The sequence below is a fragment of the Aythya ferina genome, assembly GCF_964211825.1.
Source record: "Aythya ferina genome assembly, chromosome: 12".
Taxonomy (NCBI): domain Eukaryota; kingdom Metazoa; phylum Chordata; class Aves; order Anseriformes; family Anatidae; genus Aythya; species Aythya ferina.
In genome coordinates, this window is record NC_140308.1 from 8,991,632 (window position 1) to 9,004,568 (window position 12,937).

Consider the following 12,937-nt stretch of genomic DNA (forward strand, 5'->3'; position numbering starts at 1 on the left):
AAGTCTACATTTTGTTCACGTATTTTTATGGTGCTGAGCCATGCAGCTATAGAGGTTTTAAACTTTTTTTTTTTTTTTTTTTTTTTGCATAAGATCTATTTCAGCTTTATTACATTGTATAGGCAAGAGCCACGAAGAAACTGAACGGAACCAACAGGATTCACAGACATGAAGCCTGGGACACCTTGCGCCATTGGGGGAATATTTCTGCCAGAAACACCTTTTAGTAGTTTGATACTGCCATTAGTCATCTCCACAAACATTAAGCAGCAGTAGCAGAAGCACACATTTAAAGAACTAAGAGTTGCCTTCAAAATGACAAAAATCTGTTTTTCCCTCACATGTGCTAGAAGTACGGGAGTTGAGTGCTTTGCCTTCCTCAGAAAACCCTTGATTCCATAATCTTTAGAAATCAATGCTATCAATGTTCATGTTTAAAAATAACCTTGCATTTACCACAGCTAGCGTTTTTACTCCCTGCGTTGCAAACACTATATATAGTATGCACGAACCCACATTGGAAAGTAAAGGTGACACAAGCACAGTGACACAAACAGGACATATAGATTAGGGAGTATTTATAGACTGCAAAAAATATTTTGCCAATATTGCTTGATCTACCAGGCAAGGACAAAACTTTTTTTTTTCAGGGCATACCACATACGGAGATTGACTGAAATATATTCTACACCATAGTACCCAAACCCCATTGGAAAGTCAACTATATCACTAATACGATGGTTTTGCCACGTGTCATTGTATCGGGCTTATGTGGCAAGGTTTTGGTCACAGGGGGGCTACATGAGTGGCCTCTGTGAGCAGAGCCCAGCAATTGCCCCATATCAGATCAGAGCCAACTCCAGAAGGGACTCTGGCTTCTTTGCAATAGGCAATACATTGAGTGAATCTCCCTGTACTTAGTCTGTTTTGCCTGTGACAGTAACTGCCAAGTGATCTCCCTGTCCTTGTCTCAACCCGTAGCTTTATTTTTCATCATGGTTTCTTCCCTTGCTCTTTTGAGTAGGGGGAGTGAGAGCAACGTGTGGTGGAGCTGAGCTACAAGTTGGTGTGAAACCATCACAGTCACACACCCAGGCAGATCTGAAGTAGCAGAGAGAAAATACCCATTTAAAAATACTAATATTGCCAGAAGTGTTGGTGATTGACACGGGGAATATTCACGCAGTGCAACTTAAAGCCCTATAAATTACAACAGAAAACTCCTAAATTAGGTGTTTTAAACCTGCAGGTAAAAAGATAAATACTTTTCTCATGTAGCACCTTTCTCTGAGTCAATATTGAGTCAAGCTTCCTACCACAACTATAATACCTTTAATAAAATAAAGCTAACTCCAGAGTTAATCACAGTCAGGCTTTCGGAACCTTAAGAATAAATGTTGTGAACATTTCAAATATCAAGAGATTCTATAAAATTGAATTTGTACTCATTTTACTTCACTTAGTTAACCTTGATTTCCCAATGTGAACTGATGCGTAACATCACTGTGCACTACTCGACAGCTCCCACTAGGCGCGAAAACCAACTCCCACTTCACTGTTCTCCGTTCATATGGCAGGGCAGTGGGGTGCTCCGCGCATTTCACCTCACCACCCAGGCATATGGACCTCCAATATGGCAAATATCCGATCCACCCCAGCAGAGAAGCTTCAGAGGGTGCTCCGAAATCCCACCACAGCCGCCCTGCCCAAGCAGACAAAGAACAAGTTTTGCTCAGGAACCTAAAAACTGGCCCAGTTGTTCTGAAAAACTCCAAGAAACACATTCCATTGCTAATGCTTTGTAAACTAAGTTGTACCAAGGTTACAGAGCCAAATCCCAATCTCTGAGTGGGAAGTTTGGTTTTGCTCCTAACCACTACAGTAGAGAAGGTATGACACAGAAGATGAGTGCCCTCTCACTGCTGAAGTCTAGATAAGGCAAACGTAGCATTTTTCCAGAATAATACAATGCCAAATCCTCCTCTCTTCATTCACTTGAGTAAAGTCTCATCAGTGGGTATATTTTGTAACAACCGAAAGCAGAATTTACCCAGAGGTACCTTCCTTCAAAAGCTATTTAGCTATTAAGTTTTTTGGTTTTTATTTCCTCCTTCCATATGCTTAAAAGTTTGTGCTTTTCCAACACATTTCCAAGCATAAGTAGTCTTTGACAGTTAATTTTGTTGAAGAAAGTGATAACTTAATTGCTCGAGTTAGCTGAAAGACTACATCATGTGCTGTTTCAGCGTGTTTTTATTTCTACTCTGGTACAGCATTAGTTAAAGTGTTAAAGAGCATATAACTGTTGGGCATGACATAAAGGAAACAAAATCAATGAGATTTACCACCCAAGGCAGTCCGCGAGGCAGTGCCAGTTATCTGAACTGAGACAATGGAGTTTTGTGATTAGAATTTTACTGATTAAGCTGCACAGGGAGCTCTTGTGGGTTTCTGTCTTTTCTTAATCCAATATAAGTTTTACTGGCTCATTACTGCCAATTAGGAAAGACTTTACTTTAAAAATTTATTGAATGCTGATGATGAACAACACAAACTCTTATGAAGTGCAGTATTAATTAGATGTCAGACTCTGAGTAAACTCAGATAATGAATAACAAGCGTAAATACTCAAGGTTTCCATAAACTGCATTATAGCATCATAGATGCAACACAACACTTCACTTATGATTGAGGAAGCCTTTTATTTAAGCCCACAGTTTCGGGGCTATTTCCTGGAAATATTTTGGTATGAAGCAAGGAGCACGTGAGGCACTCGAGGAGGTTTTACTGCACTACAGGAACCATTCACTTCTTAAAAGCAACCCCTAAGCAAACCCACTCCAAGAGGGGTGAACAGAACCGAGTGCTGTTGTGGTCTAAGTGAACTCATTAAGTCTTTTCAGACCAAGGTCCTAAAAAGGTTATTGCAGAACAACAAACACGACTGGTACTAATAAGGATCCCTATGGGGGCTGGAAACAACACAGAGGTCCACAACCAAAGAAGCAGAGAGCTTTCCTTCTTCCACCTGCCCCTAGGGAACTCCTCTTGCCATGGCTTATGCCACACCTGATCCATAGTCAGATGACACCATCAGTCCTTAGGACTCAAACACTTGGAGTTATAAATTATTTTAGTTTTCTTCCTGTGCTGGGCTACTCTCAAGCGTGAAAGTGAAATTTGGCATCCTTTGGATAACATTCTTAGATGTGGCTGAATTAGTGTCCCCCAGGTTTTTTCTGACACACTATGTTTTTCTGATTTTAGGTAGCTTATATCCACTCTCATAATTCAAAATGCATTCACTTAAAAAAACCCACACACACCACTTGTACCTTAAAATGACTTAAAAGCATTCTTCTTCTATACTCACCCAAAGAAGCTTTACCAGTAGTATTGTTTGTTTTTTTTTTTTTTTTGTAATGATTTTGTTTCCATGGTTGGTTGTTTGTAAAAGGAGCTCAACACAAAAAAGACTGATACAGTTATGACTAAGTATATAAATACACAAAGCTACTAATTAAGTAGCAGAAGCATTAAGAACAGTAAACTCGTCTCGCATCCAGCATTTAAAGTACACAGGTTTAGACTATGATAGACGCTGAAGTGCATTACATATGGAGAACTTCTGTGTTCATTCTTCTGGCTTTTAACACCTACAAATGCTCAGCCCTCGCACGGAATTTTTTTATTCATCCACTAAACCACACATTTGGCATATCAGACTGGATTATATTACTATGTAACATACAGTAATAAAAACAATTAACCAGTTAGGTCCTAGCTAAGTGGAGAAATTTTTTTCTTCCACCCAAACACCAGTTAATTCCTCTACACCTTTCTACTCCACAGCCTTCAAAATGTCCCGTTCAGCAAAATTGCTTAGGCACTTCCTGATAAACCATTTTTCCACAGGCCAAAAAAAAAAAAAAAAAAAATCAATTTTGAAAAAAGCAGCTATCACAGAAACGTATTTATGGACACCACTTCCATCTGTAAAATTCTTCAGGCTCAAAGGGAATTTCTAGTCAAAAGTCAAAGCCCAAAATAACCAGCAACCCAGCAGGCAGGTTATGATATCACCATGCTTCCCAGCAGGAATTAGAATCAGCATGTCTAACATTTGAAGCATACGTCTCAATCAGTGGGCTTATTGACTTTCTGGGGCTTTCTCTACCTGCCTTTTCACTGACAAATGAAATTAAAGGTTTATTTTATCTTGATGTAGAATAAAAACAATTTAGAAAGTTAGCAGAAATCTTGTTTTACAGCCACCTAGTATTCATTGAATTAAATGCTAACAGGATGGTGCAAATATTGCTTATCATCTATGTATGTTTTTTTTTTTTTTTAAATGTTAACTCTTTTTATGCAACCATTGAGCAGTTCCTTCATGTTTCTACCAAAGGAATACTATTTGAAGTGTTTTAAAAATTCACCAAATATATTCACATTTTTGTTAAGATATAGGTCCAATCAAAAATGTGTGTATATACATATGATCTGTACACGCATTCCCAAATGCTTATTGGGAAAAAAAAGTTCTATCTTAGAGAAGTAGTCCTAATAAGATTAACAAACAAGAAGTGTATGTATAAGGGCCCTTTACAAAATCAAATCCTTGTACTGTTCTGTGGTAAGGAGCTTCTTTCCTCTCTACGGTATCATCCTCTGAATATTAGTGACAAGTAATATAAAGTTTCCTGGCTAGGGTAAAGTGTTTTTTGAAAACAAGCCACAATTTATAATAACATTAAGCATAGTTTTAGAGTGTATATGGAGTACAAATGCAAATGGGGATCTTTCTACTGTCACATATTTCAGTTTGTAGCACCATCTCATGAATTTGCCATATAATACAACCACTGTGTGTTAATGAAAACGAGGCAGTGGAAGCTCATACGTCTCTTATTTGCGTTCTATCATTAAACCAAGTATCAGCATTTGTAAAATCTCCAGAAGCACAGCTACTTAGGTATATTTATTATCAAGTAGTGTTATCTATTCTATAATTTAACACTGAAGCTAGCTTTCTAATGGTAAGCCCCATTTTAGAGGTTGCCTCCTCCACCATAGGTTCCTCTAAAAAGCAATCTGTTTCTTTAAATGTCATGTGCCACATCACAATCAGGATAAGAATTTTCCTGTCCAGCTTAAAAAAAAAAAAAAAAAAAAAAAAAGGAAAAGACATTTAAATACCCCTACTTAAAGATCTCTCTTGTATGTAAAACACTCTAAATAGCCTGTACAACTGTATTTGTGTATACACATCATTATACACAATTGCAGTCCTTCTGATAGGTCCATCAGGTCACCAAGGAAAAGACTTCCTAATACTGGAGCATTAACAGAAATCAGGAGCTGAACAAAACAGGCTGTAAAGAACGGGTATTGCACTGACCTCAAATCCAAGGTAATGGGGAAAGCCTGGTTATCTTTATGACCTTTATTATCATTTTCATCACTATTTCGTTTTCCTTCTCTTTATAGCAAGAACTTCTTTTTTTCATCCATGCATATAGCTGGAAATTCAAAAAGTACGTCAGAAATAATCTCCTAACATTATCTATAGGAACATCCAAGCTCTAGCTGCAGCAGTCCCCACCCATCCTTTCCATTCCATGAAACTTGTCCTCAAAGGCCCATCCAGGCTGTAAATAGCAAAAGCAGTATCATCCTCCAAACCAATTTTATCTCCAAGGCTTTCCATAGCTCCCTACCTACTTTTTGCCTAATGCACATCCTGTGTCAAACAAGTGATTCAATTTATAATTCCTATGACATATGAAAACATTTGTTGTTAAATCAGTGTTGGATTTACATTTCTAAGGAGTTTTATATTAAAAAGAAAAAAAAAATTATCCTTTAAACTCGTATCAATTTATTCTCCATGCATTTTGAGTTAATTTCTGGCCTAGCTAATTTTGTCAAACCATTTTATATGGCAGTGACCTCACTTTTACCATTTGATTCTCTGAGAATACTCTGAGAAGATGCTATAGAGATACATGTAAAAATGTGATCTCATTTAAGTCACTAGAATTAGGGGCAGTGGACCTTATCTAGTACTTTTCAACAACACAACACTGCTCTCACTGTTTCAATCTCCTTTTATATAAATATATAAGTATATATATATATATATATATATGTAAAATAATACTACTAACCTCAAAGAGGACAACCTTTACAATGTAATTCTCAGATTTAGGAACATCTAAATTAAGAACATAGCAAGTGACGAAGGTTCATCCTTCCTTATTGCAGCGTGTTATTATGTGCAGCTTCGCAGAAAAAATAACTGTAAGTAAGAACTATAAGGAAGACCCAGACTACACTCCACTTGTTTCTGACTGTGCATTCCCTCTAATGTCTCTAGGATTCCATAAATTTATCCTAATAATGAACTTGCCAGTGAGCCTGTCTGCAGATTCTAGAAAGCTACACATCACAACTCCTCCGCAGCATCTTTACTTTTGTCTGTTGTTTTGCTGTTCGTCTTGACATGTACGTGCTCCTAAAAAATTATTTCCAGACCATTAAATGGTGGGTACATCACTCTCCATAAGATCTTGTGTCAAGTTCCAGATTTCTGCAGACCTAATAAGATCTTTTACCCACTGATGCTGAAAGCACTGCAACAGTAATCATGAGAAATGATGCAAATAACTGCTGTGCCCAACCATTGCTTAGAACTGTAGATGCCTACCTTACCATCAAGTCTCAAATACTGAAAGAACATACAGAAAAAAAATACACATATATAAAAATAGCAACATGATAAAGGTAGTAATTTTTCAGTGATGAAACGGTATGAAAGTATTAAAGAGATTTATATATTTTTTTTCTTTGTGGCTAGGTTATGTATATTCACATTTAATAAACTTTAAAAAGCAAACGGTTGAAGAACTAAATAATTTTAAAAGACCAGTATTCAATTGCACAATAGAAGAAGTTGTAAGATCTTTGGATATGCTCAAATTGCAGCAGAGTACTGCTGATTCCTTGATCACCCTGGTGTAGACTGGTCATCTGACATAGGAAACTGCTCATTGACATGGTAATTTTTTTTAGATAATTATAGCATGGGTTACCAAGATCTTACATATGCTGTGTGAAATAAATCCCTGTCTTGACAGATGGGCTGCAGACTGCTCTCTTTTGAAGCTGAAACGGCTGTTTCTGGAATCCTGCTGGAGACAGCTTTGCCCTCTGCCAAGACAGCGGTGCAGCAACGCGGCTCAAAGCACCGCGTGGGCAGTGCAGGACCGCAGCACCAGCTTCCATTTCAGGAGGGCAAACAGAAGTGGGGAGGAAGGACAGACACGTTTGGGACCAAAAATTAAAATAGCTCTACAGAGCAGAAAAAAAAAAAAAACAAATATCAACCTCAAGGCCTGCTCTTCCTTAACTAGACAGTTCTCCAGTCTAACTATGCTCGTTGCACTTGAGCTCCCACTGAAATCAACAGTTAAGATGAAAAGTATGGGAAACAGAAAGTTTCTTGGGTAAAAAAAAAAAAATAATAAATAAAAATGTAGAAAGTCTCTTTTGTAGCCTGCTACAAAAAAAAAAAAAAAGTGGGGAAAGTGAATGTGAAAGAAGCAGTTTACTGATTCCTCAAGATACTGCTGATGAATTTTTTATGAATAAATTTTGAGTTTATTCTGTGTGCTGTAGAACCCTCCCTAACACTCTCTTTTTAAGAAACGGGAAAATAGAATATTACTAGTTCCCAAGAATTTAAATTATATAAAGGGACCTCTTTCACTTCCAAGTTTTACAAACCCATATCATCTTTGGAACAAAAACTCAGATTTCATACCACTCCTTCGCATTTATATTGTCAGATGAACCATGGCATTAGGCTTAAAAGCTAAGCTAGACAACAGTACTGCTCCAAAGGCTGCATAGCAAACAAGAAAAAACAATTAAACTTTCTATGTTTACAAGTGAGGATCTGCTGTAAATAACCATGTCAAGTAGATCTTGCTGTGGGAAGATGAGATCAGAATGCCGATAAATGACTGAAAAGGAAGGAATAGTGATCAGCAACAGACTACAGAAGGCTTGAAGTATTCCCCCCCCCCATCTTGGTATTACTCTGATGTGACAACGAATGTGTGTATTTTCTTAAATGTGTGTCAACCACTTTTAAAAACTTATTCTCTGGAATGAAATCATAACTTAAGACAACCTGAATATATTATCTAATACCTCATACCATTCTCAAAGAAATGCTTCTGCAGTTCTCCCTCCAGACATTCTTGATGTTACCTTCTTGAGACAACTTGATCAGCAGAAGAAACCACCATCAGAAGGCAGCAATTAAATTGCTGATAGCAGCACTTGCAATACAGAACTACTTTTAAGAAAAGCAGGGTTGAACCAACAGATGCTGTCCTTTTGAACTCTGGCTCTTGAACTACTAAAGCCTAATTCTTTCAAGCTCTTCCTTCACCAAAAAGACAAACGAACACCACCCACGCAAAATACTTCTGTGCTCATTTGAATCTCAAAAGCATGTTGTCATTCTTCAAATGAACTTTACATCTTCAGTATGTGACAACTGTACATCCCCGATGAAATGGTCTAAGCAACAAGCTGTACCTGCATTCCAACAGAAAGCAGAGCTGCAGGATGCAATGAGCGCCAGACCTAAAGCACTCTATTTCCATTTCTTCCCTACATCATCTCTTTACAGCGCAGAAATATTGTCTCATTTGCCCTTGAGGAGATAAATTAAGAAATGCTGCTACACAACTCTCTCATTAAACAATTACATAGATTCTCATTTCAAAGGACATTTTAAAACCATTCTCCCTTACAAAACATTAGCATATGCTTTTTAAGTGCTCCTGAAATAAAATTTGTATCACTACAGTCACAGCGTTAGTCTGTCTATAGCAGCTAGTATCAGCTGCCTTGTTTTTAGGACTTGAATCAGAATATCCTTGCTTTGAGTGTTTTCTCTCTGGGGTATAAAATTTTACCTCTCAGTCCTCCTGAAAATTAGAAGGCAATCTAAAAACATCCTCCCCTCCTGTTTCTCATCTAAGTACCCTTTTCACCATCCTTCCCTTCCAGAAATAAAGTCAGAAGTCAGTAAAGATGTAAACAAAATTCCTTGTTTCTTTTCAAGAAACACAGTTAGATTTTTAAACAACTTTCTGAAGTTCTATTACTTTTATTATGTTTAATAAAAGGAATGGCTGAGCAGAACAAAATGAAGAAATTACATAAGCGCATTATAATTGTTCCAACCTCCAATTAATACATCTTGCAATGTTACTGCATCTTCGCATGTGCAGCTCCTGACCTTGACACCTGCACAACCACCAGTCACACTGTTTGAGCTACCACCTCTGTGCGCAGGCAACAACTTGTGCTGAGCTAAATCAGCTGAGCAGTGCTGCATTGATAATCATTCTGTTCTTAAAATTACACAGTGTTTCTTGCTCTCAGTATACAACTGGATTGATTAAATAAAGGTATTCATATTCATAATATTAGTGTAACAAGGCAGGGATAAAAAACAGACCCTTGCATATTTTTAGACCAACCTCTATTCAATTGAAACTCATAATGGCTCATGTTGACTTGAATTAAACTTCCACTTCCCCCATAAGCTCTGGTTAGGAGAGGTTTTATTTTCATATGTTTAAGAATCCTGCACTTATAATTGCTTTAAAAACATCCATAAACAGGCTTAATTTCAGAGAGTCAAAAGAAAACAAGAGCATATTATTTACCACAGTTCAGCAATAAATGGAGATAAGAGCAGATTCTGCTTATATTAATTTAGGATTCTAAAAATTCTATAAAAAAACATGATACTCATTTGAAACAGGCAATTTCCCTTGGGTTTTGTGCCAGACTTCAGTCAGAAGTGGGCCTGCTACAATGAAAATCAGGAAAAAATGGTACTATTTCATTGTTTTTTTCCCAAAATAGCCTTATTATAAATACCATCATCTAATTAATGAACATCTGAAATATTTGAACACTACCACATTGATACATACAGTCCCTGGAATACCAAGGCTTAGGCTCAAACATATTGGCACAGCAACAGGTGAAAGCGTTTGCCAAAACAAGGCATACTTTGGAGAACATTACAAATTGCAGAATAAGACAACCTACATCCAGGTCTATTCAAACCTCAGCCAACGTTAGAAAATTTGCAGTTCTCCACAGAACTGCACACACACACACAAGGCCAGAAGTAGTAAGGATTCTATTACACTTCATAGGTACCGACTTGGATATACCAAATACACCGTTGTTTAATGACACTGATCTCAATGCAACATTCTACAGTTGTTCCACAAACACAAAAAAAGTGAGACCTGGTACAGAGTAAACAACTGGTCATCTTGGTGTGAATTTAAAGTAAGTAAATCTTTGCTTTTTCTAATCTGGTTTCATTTATTATTTTGCTGTTGAAAAACTCAAGTTTTCATCTCTATAATTTTAGTCCAGATGGATTGCAGGCTCAGATAACAACATAAAACTGGTTAATCAACTTTCATGCCATATTTATGCCGCAACAGGGAGATTTTACTGTTGCCTGCAGTTTAGCAGTGCATACTGTGGAATACAGCCAGTGTTTTATGTATCCTTAAAATCACAAGCTGCAGCCCATTTTGCTGTTAGTGACCCTAAACCTGCCACTAACAACAATCTCTCGTCTTTGCTGAACAGCGATTCAGTTAAATTTAATTCAAAAATCGCAATCCTGTTCCAGCAAGTAGAATTCTATTTCACTTACGAATTTTATGAATTCTCAGTCTTACTGGTTAAACTGGGCTCTCCGACACAAGATAAAGTCAAAAAATATTCACTTCCTATTTAGCTTGTTATGGCATCGCTGCCTGCATTCTTAATGCAAGTTTTTGGCTGTATAATATATTTCTTTTACAGGAACGACATTGTAACTGTAGCTGTGATTATCATATTTTGACAATAGTACTGCTTTGGGTTTACTGGCATTACTTCCCCCAGTATGCTGAGGAACTTGGATGGAAAAACTTGTTGAAAGCTGGTATGGCATTCTGTGTTTTATAAATCACTTGTGAACATTTATGGCAGCAAGTAACTTAGTAATTAAAATCAAATTCTATGGCTTGTTCAGAAAAGTCAAGACAGATAACAGTGGCTATTTGAACCACACTAATTACATATAGCTTGCAATTAACATTATTACTCATCAATTATAATGTATAATGCATCTTGCCTAACCACATGAGCAAGTAGTAAAAGAAGAGGGAATTAATCATCTTCCAGCAACTGGCCTCCCTGCATCACCATCACTTTAGCAATGGAACCAAACGAGTTCACCTACAACTTTAAGGCATTATCAGTAAGTAGACTTCAATCAATGCATTCCATTAAGATTTGCCCTCAATGTCTTATTTCACCTATACTTGAAATTCAACATTAACCTGTCCCACATGGTTTTATTTTGTTTATTTCATGTAGTGTAATACCAATCAAGTGCTTATGATAAAATATTTGAAGGTTTAAATGTCACACAGAAAACAGTTCCATCACAAAACAAAAACACACCAAAACTGACCTGGTGTTAAAACTTCCAGTACACAAAAAATGAAAGAATTGCACTACCAAATGGACAATACACTTTATGCCAAATAACTTCGTCTTTACAAAAACATAAAAATGCTTTCAAATTAAAAGCAGCTGCTAGGTATCTTTCTTTCTTTTTTTTTTTTTTTTTCTTTTAGTCAATGACTTGTTTTTACAACCTTCTCTGGCATCAGAATACAGAAAAGATTGAAAAAATTTCAAAGGCAGGTTGTTTCATTACCTTGAATTACAGTAACAACTGATACCTGTCAGTAGACACTCATTTTCATCTAGTATGAAGCACTCTGCCACTCCCAGTGATAAAAAATTAAAAATATAATATGAAATTATAATATGGGAAGCTATAAATTCATCAGTGGAGCAGGACGAAGTATTATCTGTTGGCACACTGCGTTTAATGGATTTTAAGGAGAATGGAAAAGCACAAAACCTACAACTACAGAAGAGTGTGTGAGAGAATTTGAATTGACTCAAAAAAATGTGAAAATCACAGTGAGTTCAAGTAGCAGTAGTTTAACAGAATACAACTGGTCAATACAAGAAGTATTTTCTCAAACAGTTATGACCTACTTTAATCATATGGCTATGAAATTTGAGAGGAATACATCTCTGTCTTCAAAACTGCCAAAATCCCTTCCTACAATACCGCTCCCTGAAGTTTCCGTTTCCAGCTTTTTTCCTTCCGCTAGGAATCACTTACACTGAGCACTTTACAGCCAGCCAAGGCCAAGTCACAGTCTCTCAGTAGCTAACCTGGAATTCACAGTATTTTATTGACACAACTAGTTTTGGTCTCTGAGCTTTCAAAGAAGCTGTACTTACCTATACCAAAACAGTTATTTCCATGCACTCCACTACTTGTTTTATTACGTTCTCGTCAATATTCAAGTACAATTCAATTAATTGCCAATAATATCTATAAAAAATGAGTCTAACTGGAAAAAATCTTATTACTGAGTAAACTACAATTCAAGCAGTATAAATAAAAAGCTGCTTTAAGTTTATTATCGCATTAGCCACCACAAGCAATATCTAACAGTTCTCTAAAATGGTAAAACTATCCTGACTTCCAAAAGCCATTCCACGCTGTTTTTGTTCTTTCTATAACAATGCACTCAAAGGCACAACAACTATTAGCAACATATCTGGGACTCAGTAGCGTAAAATGCCATACCACCTTTGTGGGAGGACAGGTACGTAGTGCAGGCACAGACCCGGCTTCAATAAAATGCAGAAATACTCAGGTTGGCTGGGTGCCAATAACATAAAGAAGGTACACGACTTGCAACTCCTTCGTAAGTTAAATAAGCATGGGAAAAACATCAGCTCC

The 12,937-nt window shown here is 36.9% G+C and overlaps 1 protein-coding gene across 9 annotated transcripts in view; it reads right to left on the minus strand.

Moving 5' to 3' along the window:
• The window catches only part of CDH11 (cadherin 11), a 464,760-nt gene that overhangs the window by 351,232 nt on the left and 100,591 nt on the right, over positions 1-12,937 (minus strand). The window lies entirely within an intron of this gene.